Source organism: Pelodiscus sinensis, chromosome 3 (assembly GCF_052426305.1).
Source record: "Pelodiscus sinensis isolate ZL-2025 chromosome 3, ASM5242630v1, whole genome shotgun sequence".
NCBI classification, from domain to species: domain Eukaryota; kingdom Metazoa; phylum Chordata; order Testudines; family Trionychidae; genus Pelodiscus; species Pelodiscus sinensis.
Window position 1 is genome coordinate 34,205,430 of NC_143054.1, and position 14,925 is coordinate 34,220,354.

Sequence of the window (14,925 nt, forward strand, 5' to 3'; positions counted from 1 at the left end):
ATGCCTAATTTATAAATGGTCCTGAAGAATTTAAGATGGCTTTTCTAATGGTAGCTCATAAGCAAAGAAGACACACATACACAGAGGAAAGGTAGATAACCCCCCCCCCAAAAAGCAACACAAATTAAACGTTTCCTCCAAATAAATTAAAAAAAACAGAAGTTTTGAAGGGTCCATAAGAAAAGAGATGAAAAGGTAAAATAAAAATAGAAAATGAACATACATTGAAAGAAAATGGATAAGAGAAATGAAAATAGAAAGTTAAAGGACAAAGTTAACAAGAGCAATAATGTGATATAGGTACAATGAAATCTGATGTGCAATTAAAGAAAAACAAGGAAGTAAAAATGTTATTTGAGTTTCTATTATTATTTACTAGAAGATTCACCTAGTGTTGCTCTGGTCTTTAACTCATTTTTTGTTTTTCTTCATTTAAATCATTGCTCTGGCCTGGAGATCAGGGGTTGGTATGCAGATTGACCCAGGGAGAGAGAATAGCAGTTTGGGGCCAGGGGAGAAATGCCTCTCCATGGCTGCAGCAACTCCAGCAGGCACAGGAGGGGGAAAAGAGCATGTCCTCCAGCTGGGGAGGTCCAGGTTTTCTGCCCCTTGTATCTCCTAGCTAGAGCGAGGAATGCAGCAAACCGTGCACTTTCCCCTCACTCCCTGACATGAGAGAGGAGGGTTGGAAGCTTCAGCCCCTGCCAGCCCTCCCTAAAGGGCTCCTGGGGGTGGGTGGCCAGACGGCTTCTTTCACCTGCCTTGTAATTCTGTCTCTTTTCTGTATGGTTTCTATATGAATTAGGGGGGAGGTAGGGAAGCATTAGACCCTCTTCTCCTTAAAGGATGGGCAGTATCGGGGGGAGGGAGGAAAGCGGAAGCGGGAGCAGAGCACGCCCCTAGCCATCACCTTTCACCTGCCTGGTGATTTAATCTCTTTTCTGTATGGTTTTATAAGAAGCAGTCCTATTTTGGGCACATCAAATTTTCCCAGCACAACCAAACTCTTACCTTGCTTTACATTATGATAAAAGGAAGATTTATGCCAAATTTGGTGGTCCTAGCTCTTAGCATTGAGGAGGAGTTTTTGAATAGTCAGACAGATAGACTCACGCTAAAAATGCCCAATAATGATCTAAGATCCATTGTGTTAAGATCATCTTGGCCCTGAAAAACCAAACAGTTCCCTCTCCAGCCCCTCCTCTCCTTTAGTTCAGTTTTTATAGTATTAAATATCGTCTCCTGTGAAGACGTTCCTATTGAGGGACTCATTACACAGGGATCTCAAATGCCTAGCCTGCAGGCCATCCATAGATGGAGGAATTGTGCAATCCAGTCCAGGAGTCTTCTCTCCCGCCCATTGAACCTTGTCCCCTGAGGGACATGGTCTCGAGGATTACCAGAGGAGGCACTGGTGTAGGGCAGTAGCATAGGCCTGTCGATAGGTAATTCCACAGAGGACACATGTCTCTGTCCAACAAATAATAGACTATCCAAATCTTGTCTGAGAGTGTCTGTTTTGGAGAGTTATTGATCCTCTAATTGATGCACATGAGGCTACTAGTGTGTGTGTTTGTGGGTATGCTATCAGAGGCAGAAAGAGAAGGAGCAACTCATAACCATGCTACTCAGCTTTATTACCAAAGTTGGTGTCACCTTAAGTTAGAGAAATGAATAGGGCTGGACGCCAACTGTATGTGGCTTATAAATCACACTTCCTATGTGCGAATAGAGAAACTCATTCAATTATTTTCTGATGAAGTGAGCTATGGGAACTCCTAATGTCCTGCAAAAAGTCACATACCAATTTTGGAACATGCTGAAAGTCTCCTAAAGCTCAGTTAAGATCGGTTTCCAGTACAGTATTATCTGAAAACGTACTGTATTTGTGTTATTAATTCATTATTTGTTAAGCACAAATGATATGTTACTTCACTGAGGGAAGCTGGCCAAAAACCACTCAAATGTGATCCATTAGTATGAATCTGGCTGTGAAGTCACAGCTTCCATGAAAGACTACTATAGAATGGTGCCAGGCCACAGGAAGGAAGAAATCAATACAGTACTTGCAGTCCCTAGATTTTTATAATTTTATACTCTTTGTGACTCATGCTAAATTCCCAGAAAGCTCCAAAACACTGGAGGGTGGTGTTTCTTCACCCTCTGTTGTCTCTCTTGGAATAAATCTGGATAATATAGTTTAAGTAAAGTATTTTATTGTAGTAATATGATCCAAGCATGTCTAGAAAAATTTTATTGGCCAGCACCCAGGGCAATACAAGAGGTTCAGACAACTGAAACTCACTTATTGTTCACTGAACAGGCTGTCAATCTGAACTTGAAGGCACTGACTGGCACTGCCATCCCACCTCCGTTAACTTGCATATTCCATTGAATAGTAGGGAAAAAATGGATGATCTGGTTGCCTGGTTTGTTAATTTGCTAACTTATTTGGCTTGGCAAGTTGCACTTTGAGAGGAATACACATAGCTGTGCCTATTCTCTCATGAAAATGTGGTAAAAGGAACTGCTGTCATCCAATGAGGAAGAAAACCAACTTTTAACTTGAACCTCTGGGAGGGCATGCCAATCAGTAAAATTTACCCAATATTTTGTAACAGCAGTCAAATCAGATCAGAAGAAATGTGCATGTATGCATACACATCTTAATTTCAAGAATTAACTTTATTCATAGAAAAATTCTGAAATGTTTTCCTTGTTAGACAATCAAATTTGAGATCCAAATTGTGCCCAGCATACCTTAGATCTAGGAACATCTATCTTCATTTTTGTTAAATAATTTTGATGTGATTATTCTTGAGTAAAACTAGTGTATGCCAATAGTAGCCTGATGAAAACATTACATTGTCAATTTAACAAACAACTGGGGGCTTATTTTTCTTGGGAATATAATTATCATTAATTTATTTTATACTTTGTAAGTCTTTGATGTTTTTGTGTTACAACCCTCAAAATACTCTTCTCCCTATTGTACAATCATTAATATCCAAAAATTGAATCTGTGGCTTTTTTTTTGATTGAGGAAGAGGAATCTTTGAACTGCTGTTACAGAAAAATGTTGAGAAAGACTTTGAAAACATGAGAGAGGCAATAGTAAGTTACTAAAAATCTTTTGAGAAGGTGGATGATTGTGAATCTTTGCTATCAAAAGACTCTACAAGGTGACCTATGTGTGTATCAAGGTGGAAGTGAAGGTTATGAGCATAATGGGCTCTAAAAGCAGCTCAGTAGAATTTCATGGGGAGAACAGAGGATGAAAAAGGCAAAGACCAAACTGCAGTATGACGCTTATGAATTTTCAATGAAGTCTCATCAGTTCTACTAATAAAAAGTATAAAGCAATCAAATGAGGGAATCACAGAAAGTGCTGACTTCGAAGACTTTACCAACTCAACAGAGCTTAATAAGAATTTTGGTCTAGACAATAGGACTCTGATTTGCTGCTCTGCAACACCAATGCATCATATTGTTGCACCAGAAGCATGTCTTTTAGTTTCCTCCTGCTGAGAGTAAAAAAAGCCAGTGCCAAAGGAGCTGACATGGAAGAGCCCATTCTAGTAGAAAAGAGTGAATCTACAAAAACCACCACAAAAACCATAGTTTTCCCGATCCTATGAAGCAGAGATGTTAAGCCTTCTGATTAAAAAAATATTTTTGACAGTCTTAATATAAGATTAACAAAGGAAAAATATACTGAAAATATTAGTTATGCAAATTTAACAAAACTTGCCTAAAAAATACAATGAAAATATCCTAAAGATAAAAAAAAGATACTAAACACAGAACCGAAGAAAATACTCTAAATAAATTTTAAGCAGTTAGCACAGAAACAGCGAGACACTAAAAAGGATCACTAATAATAATTACTTAATAGAAAGATGAGCTTATTAAAACACTTAAAGAAACATATCTATAGTAAAAATATTAATACACTTAAAATGTAGTTCTCTCAAATGAATACATATAGTTTTAAATAATTATTAGGAGAATGTGAAACAAAACAATTCTATATTAGTTTAATAGTGTCATAGTTGAATATGTAATTAGAAAGGTTTGCTTAAATTGTGGTGTAATTTGTCACCCAAAGGTATTTTTGTTGAATATGTGACAAATTGAGGAGTTTTTTATCTCCCTATTGAGATAGCGGAAAAAATAGCTACTATGAGCAAAACATAGGACATAAATCTACTGTTAGAGTTTGGAAAGAAATAAATTTGAATATACAGTCCAATTCATAAACACTGAATGACTCACAAAACTCACACTCTGCCTCCCCGACTATTCAAGCACCTTCCACAAAAAACAAAAATATGTAACACTAAACACACATATCAAAAGAACCTCTAACACTAGAAAAAACAACTCTCACAACCAGAGTATTTTCCTTAAAAAGGGATGACAGCCAGAGACTCGAAGCAGTTCATTAGGGAGTTCATCACTATTGCTACTGATTTGATGTGGAATATGCTCCCATACATGGTGATAGGTGGCAGTGTTAAGCGGATAGACAAGATTTTGCAACATGAAAAATGAATAGTAGGTTAGTAATTAAAAAAAATAAGACGGTTGACTCTATAACTAGGAGAACCTAGGTATATTTACAATGTGAATCTATTATGGTGGTGAGAAAGAAAACAATAAAGCTAATATTGTAACTGAACAAGAGCGGTTAAATTTAAACATATTGTGTTATAAAGAAATTCTATGTCTGATTACCTTCACGATACCTAAGTTATGAGTTTTGAGGGCATCACTACCCTTATACAATAAAAAACAAAAACACATTCAAGTTGAGCAGGATCATGTAATCAGATGTATCCAGGAAACCATAAAGAATATTAGAACATTATCTATGGAATATAAACATAATTATTTAAGACCATAGGTATTTCAGAACAGTTGTTTAAGGGCAAATTGCAACAATTAGTATTCTGGAGCTTTAACTGTACTGTGTGACAGCCACTAGTGATTAATATTTCTGATATTAAAAGGAAAGGATCCAATGAAGCTTTGTGGAAATAAAAGCAAAAATCAGGAAACGTTGTTCTCTCATTATTATTGCAATATTCCCACAAGCCTTGTCTCTTTTCCCTCCTCATTGTCTCTACAAAGTAAACAAAACTCTCAGTCCCAATTCATCAAAACTTGGCAGCTTGTTAAGCTACACCCAATTCACTCTGCAACAGCTCCCCAGTAAATTGCAGTGGAAGAATGCCTGCTGCAGTTCTCTTGTAAGCATGCGCTTACAGTTCAAAACAAATATTTGCACTAGTTGTTTAAACAGCTTTAGTGTTATTCAGAACTGCAAGTCTAATTTTGACCCTGCTAAAGTCAAAGGGAATTTTGTCACTGACATTAAAGGGAGCAAGATTGAGACCTAGAGCAAAAAATATTAAGGTAAGCAAAACAAAACACACACACGGAAAGGGGAAGTGAACATTCAGGCAATAAAAATTCATTCTCCTTACCATGTGAAGCTTTTAAAAGACCAAGTTTCTGTATTTATTTGAAAATATAAAAAGCCAGAGCAAAATTTGAATATACATTATACAAAGAATAAAAAGGATGCAAAATCTCGATGTAAAATAGGAAAAAGATTTTTCTTTATTTTAAAACCACTAAATTATGACTGATATGTTAAAAAGACAGAGTTGCTAACTCTTGCAACTTTATCATGAGCCTTGGGATATTTTATGGTTTAGTTAAAGATCCAGCTCCTGAAGATGAGATATTGTGAGAGTCCTGCCTTTCACTAAAAGGAGAAGTAACTTTCCAGCCTGCATGGCTAGATGAAAAGGTTGGAAAATGACCCAAGTGCACATTAAAGGCTCAGAAACCAGAGAGCAAATCACAAGAACCCCAAATTATTATTTTCTTAAGTCTCATGACCTTAAAGTCAATCTCATGATTTTTGGGAAATGTTTATCATGTTTGAAAATTTGGAACTAACAACAGGTGATACAATACTGTATATTATACCAAGAAGGTCAAATTCCAGATTTGATTAGATAAAAGTCTAATGGAAGCAAGCCAAATAATATGTAAGATTCAGAATAAAGTGAAATCATGGATGATGATAGAGAATAAAGTTGAAGAAAAAAAAGTTAGATGGAATATGGCTTTCCAAATAAATGAAAAAGGGAAAAAAGTTAGTTAAAAGAGGTGCTCTCTGCTGATGGGAGAGATTCTTCTCTCAGGCTGTGTCTAAACTACATCCCTTTTCTCGAAAAAGGGATGTAAATTAGACACTTCGAAATTGCAAATGAAGCCGGGATTTAAATTTCCTGTGCTTCATTTGCATAATGGCAGCCACATTTTTTTCTGAAATGGGGCTTTTCAAAAGAAAACCGTCTGTTTAGACGGGGATCGATCAAAAATAAAACCCTTTTTCGAAGGAGTACAGGATCTTTTGAAAAAGGGTTTTATTGGCATACTTTCTATGCCAATATCTAAATTGTTAGATAGACCCCTGTGAAACTCCACTTGTTATGCCTTTCCAGCATGACTGTGAACCATAAATAATTACTCGCCGAGTATGATTATCCAGCAAATCATGCACCCACCTTATAGTAGTCCCATGTAGGATGTATTTCCCTAGTTTATAAGAAGGTCATATGAGACCGTATCAAATGCTTTACTAAAGCCTAGTTATATCACACCAACCTCTTCTCACAAAGAAAGCTATCAGATTGGTTTGACAACCTTCAACATTAAGATTACTAAGCAACAAAAGGTACAACATTTATTATCTTTTAATGGTTACAGTATTTCCCCCACTCTTCTTTTGCTTAAAAGAATACAGACAGTTTAGTTGAAACAGTCCAAAACTTTCAGATAGAAACCAAGTATGAAAAATTTCAGCCCAATTTGAAAGTTTCAGAAAATTCTAAATGACTGAATACATGGGCTTAGAATGGAAACCACTTTTCAAATTTAATATATTGTTTCTTGATATATTTAATTTGAGGACCAAAGAAAAGCAATATTGTGCATCCAGATATGAGATGTATTGAAATACGACAGATATAATGTTACAAAAGCCAACCAAGACAGTGGCCACATTGTGCTAGCCACAATAAAAATATAGTAAAAGACAAATCCTTCCCAAAGAGTTTACAATAGGGCAGTAGTCATGGTATAAGAGTTAGGGCAAGTGAACAATGTGAATGGATGAAGTAATCATTTGCATTTTCAAAAAACTAAGTGCTTCTGAATAAAAAATATTTTAAGATGGGAGAGGTGAGTGGCAGAAAGTGTATCAGAATGGAGAAAGGATTGTTATTTTTGTTTTTATCCACTGTTTCAATTATCTGGAACAAAAATGGAAAGCAGCAATGATATATGCTGATTATTATAACCTCTCAATAACAATAGTATTATAGAGGTCTGATAAATGGATTAGAGAATTCAGCACATGAAATTTAATCTCATAATTTTATGGATCAAAAATAGGAAAAGGGAATATATCTACTTCAATAACCAAGGTTATGTCTACACTACCCTCCTAATTCGAAATAGGAGGGTAATGTAGTCATACCGCAATTGCAAATGAAGCCCGGGATTTGAATTTCCCGGGCTTCATTTGCAAAAGCTGGCCGGCGCCATTTTTAAATGCCGGCAGTTCGAACCCCGTGCCGCGCGGCTACACGCGGCACGGAGTAGCTAGTTCGGATTAGGCTTCCTAATCCGAACTAGCTACTCCATGCCGCGTTTAGCCGCGCGGCACGGGGTTCGAACTGCCGGCATTTAAAAATGGCGCCGGCCAGCTTTATGCAAATGAAGCCCGGGAAATTCAAATCCCGGGCTTCATTTGCAATTGCGGAATGACTACATTACCCTCCTATTTCGAATTAGGAGGGTAGTGTAGACATACCCCAACAGATTACACAGGAAATCAGAAAACAAGAAAGGAGGACTGAGTATATTAATAGTAATATACAACAGAAATGAAAGTGTTATATTACATAATTAAACAATCACAAGAACAATTTCACAAAGGCCATGATGAACTCTCCATCGATGAGAATTTTAAAATCAAGTTTGAATTTTTTTTCTAAAAGGATATATTGTAGGAATTATTTTGGGGAAGTTCTCTGGCATATGTTAATACAAGGTCAGATTAGATGAGTACAGTGGTATTTAATTGTCAATTCTTTGCTTGAAAATGGTCCCTGTACTTGGCTACCTGCTATACTGTGGTCTTAAGATATATTGCCTAATTTAAGACCAGCCCTGCAAAAAGGTCCTTACATAGGTGGACACATATCCAGGTGGAATCCCACTGGAGGCAAAGGGATGTGATGCACACATTGAGGACTGGCTGCATGCAACACTTTGCAAGATTGGAGCCTGAGATTATGAACTATGGGTAGAGATCAACTCCTATATTTTATTTTATTCTGTACTGAATGCACTGATACTGATCAAATAAGTACAACTTCACGAAGAAGTATATCCAAACAAGTAGTATGTCCTGTCATTAAAATGCATACATATTATTAAAAGAATTTTCTATTCTCCAATTGATGTTTATAAGGTTTTACTCAGCATGGGCTATCTAGCAAAATAGTGAAAGTAACACTGACAATATTACTCACTCAAAAAGTTAGTGAACAAAAGAGAACAGCTTAATTCTATGGCCAGCTATATAGTTCTCCTTCACTAAAGTACTTGAGGTCTATGCCTCCATACTGACGGTCTCTAAATTTAAACTCTGTTGATAGTTTTTGGAGTTCTTAATGCAGCTGTGTGCTTAGTAGAAAGTACAGACAATGGGAATTTAGTTTTATTTTCAATCTTTACTTTTAATTATAGTAGGTATTGAAATTATACCATTTTCAAGTTGACACTGGCCCTTTAATATATTAATAGCATAAAAGAAGGCAAAATTAAATGGTACCAGAATAAATTTATTTTAAAAGCGAAACAGATAATCAAAAGACCTTGGAACAGATGGAAAAAACAGTAAGATCAGGTAGAATTTGCTAAGGCCAAACATTCCAATTCATGTTCCAGTAAGAACAGATGCACATTTTGACAGCTGTCATAACAAACACCACCTGATACCAATCACCAAATTCAAAATGAGAGACCGGAATCAAGCAGCAGTAGTCCTAGACCAGAAAAAGTAGAATTAGAATGGCTGGCAATTAAGTGCCAGTGCTTCCACTTCACACCCTCAATGCCGAGACCTGATCTGGTATCTACAGCCTGCCCAAATGCTTCTTGGGTGGCAACAATCATCACATTAGTGCTTACCTAAACTATGGAGCTCACTGTGAAGATAAATTATTTAGGATTATCTATGTAATCCTAATGAATTTCCCTCTGCAAGAAAACTATGCAGAAGGAAAAACTCTAACCCTAGGCAGTATTCCCTCTAATTTTTCACACCCATGCATGGAATTAATTTTGTTATGTGACCCACAACCTCCATAACAAAATTCATGTGGCAGGGCTGGGGCTGAGAGATTTGGAGTGTGAGAGGGGGCTCAAAGCTTGTGCAGTAGATGGAGGGCTCCAGCTAGAGATGAAGGCTCCAGAATGGGGCTGGTGATTAGGCGTTTGGGGGACAGGTTGCCCTAGGGCTGCAATGAGTATAGAGGGCTTTTCCCATATCTCTGCCTCCCCTGCAGCAGCACCTCAGTTGGAAGGGAGAGGTGCCACTCCCCGCTATGGCAGCTCTGGGGTTGGGGCTGTAGGATAGGTGCCTCTCCCATGGTTGCAGCAGTCTGGGGCCAGGGTGTGTGTGTGGAAGGGTAGGGGAACCTCTCTTCTTGCTGAGGAGGATCTGGAGGTAAGGGAGATTGCTGCTGCAACCCAGAGTGTCTGGCATGGTGCTTAATAGGTTGCTGTGTCATGCACAGCTTAGAGGGGACTTATATCCTCGTCTCTGGAATTGATTTTGGATCTGTTCCATTTCTTTCATACCTTTCTATAATCTTCCTACCTACTAAACATTTTCTATTTAAAAGGTTAAGAAAACAAATTAAATGGAGGGAGTGGGGAGAAGGCAAGAAATAAAAAAGTGAAAACAAGGGGGAAAAAGGAAAAAAGAGAACGCAAAAGGAGAGAGAAAAATACTAATTATTTTTCTCCAACAGCATACTTGGAAGTGCACACATTTATATGGAAACAGACAAAATTTTCAAAAATGCCTGAAGCCCATTTTCAGAAATGACTTAGGGCTTGTCTACACAGTGGGATAATGAGCTAATGAGCACTATGGAGTGTGATTTCTAAAGCACATGAATGTGTTGTGCATTAATTGGTTGGTGTAGGCTGGGGTGGGCAATAATTTTTGATAAGTGGGTAAAGGCCAAACTTTTCTAAGGAGGGGCTGCAGGATATGGGATGGAGGATGGGTGCAGAAGAGAGCAGGGAACAGGTATGGGGTAGGGAACAGGTATGGAGAAAGTGAATAAGGAAAAGTTATTTACTTGCTCCTATAACATAAGAACAAGAGGCCACCAAGTGAAATTAATAGGCAGCAGGTTTAAAACAAACAAATGCAAGTTTTTCTTCAAACAGCACACAGTAAACCTGTAGAACTCCTCACCAGAGCATATTGTGAGGATCAGGACTTTAATAGGGCTCAAAAAAGAATGAGATACATTCATGGAGGTTAGGTCCATCAATACCAGGGTGGGTAGGAATGGTGTCCCTAGCCTCTGTTTGTCAGAGGCTGGAAATGGATGACGGGAGAGAGATCACTTGATTACCTGTTATGTTCAGTCCCTCTGGGGCATTGGACACTGTCAGAACACAGAATAGTAGACTAGATGGACATTTGGTCTGACCCAGTATGGTCATTCTTATATTTTACTAGAGTGCAGGACAGGGTGTGGGGTGTGAGAAGGAATTTGGATGTAGGAGGGGGTTGCGACCTGGAGTAGAGGTTTGGGGTGCAGGGCCTGGTAGGGTGTATAGGTACAGGAGAGGATTCTGGCGTGGGGGAAGGATGTAGGAGGGGGTGGAAGGTATGGGGGGAGTTGTGACATGGGGCAGGAGCGTACAGAGGGTTTTGGTTGTGACCTGGGGCAGGCGATTGAGGTTCAGGGAACAGGAGGGGGTATGGGTGAAGGAAAGGTTTCTGACCTGGGGGAGAGGGCAGAGGAGGGGCCGCAGAGTCTGGGTGGGTTTTGGGAAGGAGGGATAGAGGCAGGCTCTGGCCAGGAAGGCACTTACTTAAGCAATTCTTGGCCAGTAGCACTCTCACCAGCAGCCCCAGACTGCTAACTGACTGTGCATGTGGCTGAAGAGGCAGGAAGGAGAGGCTTCACACGTTGCTCCCATCCCCAGCAAAATCTCTCAGCTCACACTGGCTCGTTTTCACAGCGAGCCACAAAGAGCAATGAGCTGTTTTCAATTGGTGTTGCTCCCTGCCACAGGGGTGGGTGTGGGCCGGATCAAAAGGTTTGGCAGGCTGGATCTGGCCCGTGGCCGTATCTTGTCCACACCTAGTTTAGGTCCTGCTGGTGTACACTCAAAGTTCCTTAAGCTAACGCAGTGGTATCTAAAACAGTATTACACTAAAGTACAATAAAGAACTGTGACGGAGTGTTCATACTCTGCACTGTAGCAAAGGGGAATAAAACCATGTGGGTGGAGGAAGTCCTGTCCTCTGTCCCAGACTGGGCATGCTCCAAATGCTGGGGCAGTATAAAAGATAGCAGAGCAGCTCAGTCTAGGCTGGCCAGTGAAGGAGAAGCATCTCCAGCTGGACGTCCTGAGCTGCAGCTGCCGGTGACTCAGACAGCAGGAACACAGCAGGAACGGTAGCCCCAGGAGACAGATGCAATGTAAACTCCCAGGAGTCCCAGGGAGACGCTGCTGCCAGTGAACTGGAAGACCCGGCTTCTGTGTGGGATGCTGACCCAGCTGAAGCAGTAGGAAGTAACCCAGGGAGGGTGCAGGAGAGGCCTCTCCTACCCACATATCCTTAGCATGTTTCAGCTGGATTCTCCGCCGAGGGAGTGGCAGGTCATTCTACTGCTCGTAGAGCCCCTGGGTTGGGACCCAGTGGAGCAGGGAGGGCTCGAGACCCCCTACCAGGGTGCTAGCCCCATCCTTCAGACTCTGGCCCTTAGGCCACACTGTCCTGAGTCAAAGGCTGTCGAGAGACTCAAGCTGGTAGGGCATGCTGCCCTGTGCACGGGGCTGCTTACAGGCTCTGGGTTACCCCGAGACAAGGGAAAATTAGGGAACTGTAGAGATGGCCAGCTGCCTTGTGGCCAATCAGGTGGTGTCCCACTCTGGAAGAAGCTTCCGCCTGTGACGGGGAGTACATACGCCGCCACACAAACCTTTGGTGTGTATGAGCAGGGTCTATACATACCAATCAATGCACAACACAGGATTAGTGCATTTTAGTAATTACACGCCCATAGTGCGCATTATTCCATTGTATAGACCAGTGTTTCCCAAATGGTGTTCCGCAGAACCCCGGGGTTCAGTGAAGTGAAAATTCATTACAATAACATTTTATGATTAAAAAATAATAATTAATATGTCATTTTTGTTTTTAAATATGTTCAATTAAACTAAATGTTGATCTCATGACCTTGTTTAGCATTTATTTATTATTATCAGGGCTCGACAAACTGCTGTTTCCATTCGCCTGTGGCGAGTAGATTTCAGCCAGTCGCTCTGTGCGCCCCATTCACCAGCGCTGTGCGCATGCGCAGTGCCGGTCTGGCGCATGCACAGTGCGGGGCTGGCGAGTAGCTCTCGCTGCAGTTTGTCGAGCCCTGATTATTATCCTTACTTATTTGTAGTCTACTTTTTCAGCTCCATATATTAGACTGTTATTAGGGGGTTCGCAAAATTCTTTCACATTTAAAAGGGTTCCGTGCACAAATAAAATTGGGAAACAGTCATGTAGAGAGTCACTTAGGCTCTTATGTCCCATAGACTTTCAACAGATTTAGGCCCCACTCGCACCTGCCATTTTTGAAAATAGAATTTTGGGAGTTATCAAAATTTTAAGTGATGGTGCCGACACCAAACAGTTTATAATTTAAACACACAGAAAAGGGGGTGGAGACATGTCAGGGTGGTTAAACACTGGCATAAATTGCCTACGGAGGCTGTGGAATCTCCATCTCTTGAGATATTTAAGAGCATGTTAGATAGACATCAATCAGAGATGGTCTAGACGGTGCTTGGTCCTGCCATGAGGGTAGTGGACTGGACTTGATGACCTCTTAAGGTCCCTTCCTGTTCTAGCATCCTATGATCCTATAATGTATCAGCTGCTATAAGGAGTTGAGAGGCAGTTTGGAAATCTTGCAAAAATACTTTTTCAAAGGTTTGAAGAATAATGAAGCTAAAGGAAAGAGCTAATGAAAAATTAGGATGGCAGGACAGAAATAATAGTGGTTCTCCTACCACTGATGAGTACTGTAATTTTTCTCCACTGAAAATTACATAGCATGCTAGAATGTGGAAGCAAGCAAAGAATCTTCACTTTTGATTACTCACTTCTAAAGAGTGCCATACAAGTACCATGTGCAATAGACGAAGCAGCCATACAAATGACTATATAACTTACCTTTTTGCCATGGCGCTGCATAAATTAACAATCAAATATACCACTTTGAACTAGCTAGTTTTAACCACAATTTATGAAATGCTGTTTCAGATTTAATCAGAAACAGAACAAGATAAAGGTTGAGCATCAAAAAGTACACATAAATGTAAAGGGATAGTAAAGATTTGTCAGACAAAAACAAAATAGTTGACAAGCTGCAGTCCTGATAGAAGTTTTAGTATATTTCCAGCCATCAACAGGGGCTTGAGGAATGAACTGTTAGCTTATGCTCCAGGTCTGCCACAACTGTATTACATGTGGCAACAGATGGGAATGTTGGCACCATATATAACAATGGTTTAACTTTTTGTGTGTGTACAATTTAACTGTGGAGTGAATTAGCAAATGTCTGCTACCCATATGCTGACACAGCTGCTGCCATCTTTCTTCTGTATTTTCTCTCACATTTTTCCTTTTCTGTCTGCTCTTTTCTTTGTTTTCCCTCCTGGCTTGTTCTGTTTCTTCCCTACCCACAACTTTTCTATTTCTTATTCCTTTCCAACATTCTGGTAACTCCAATACCCTTATTGACCAGAAGGTTATTTATCTATGGACATTCATTGATACCATATAAAACTGAGCCAAGCTACAAAAATAGGGAAAAGAAGCTTGGGCCAGAAGGCTGCTTTCTGAACCTTCAATATTGTACAACTGAGTTGTTCCACATAGCCAGGTATATTGGAACCACAGAAGGGCAAGGCAGGAAAGCCGTGAGCTTTTAAGTAGTCAGATGCTACTTCACCTGCAGATGCTTTGCAACTGTGTGGCTCTGCCATTTCCCAGTCCACACTGATCTTCTGTTTTGCTCCAGGCTCCTCCAAACTAGTCTATTTGGAGACCAAAGAATAAGCCAGAAGAACTCAGGCATGAACTATATGCAATTCTCTACAGTAAGAGTGACATGATGCATTTTTGTAAAATGCAATCATCAGGTATTTGTCAAAATAAAAGAAGGTACAGAAAATAAGAGTGCCACTGTGGCTTATGACAAGTTTCCTGTTATAGATTCTTTGCAATTGGAATTTCACCTATTATGTCCCTACCAAAAAATCAGCATAAGGGACTTTTCAAAATCAAGAGTTATTTTATGGGTTACCTTATTGGTGCCCGAAGCACGAAGGAGACACATAAATAGTTTGCAGTGCTGGATACTAAAGTGCCAAGTGAATGTCTGTTTTTACTTTCAAGTGACATTGTAAATAAGTAACAGGCAGCATTATTTCCGATAAATGTAAACAAGCTTGTTTGTCTTAGGACTGAGTAGACATGTAGGTTCTAAAACATTGGTGGGCAACCTGTGACCCATTGGGGTT

The 14,925-nt window shown here is 39.8% G+C and overlaps 1 protein-coding gene across 1 annotated transcript in view; it reads right to left on the reverse strand.

The window, feature by feature from the left end:
- TRAPPC12 (trafficking protein particle complex subunit 12) overlaps positions 1-14,925 on the reverse strand; it is a 113,643-nt gene that overhangs the window by 57,594 nt on the left and 41,124 nt on the right. The window lies entirely within an intron of this gene.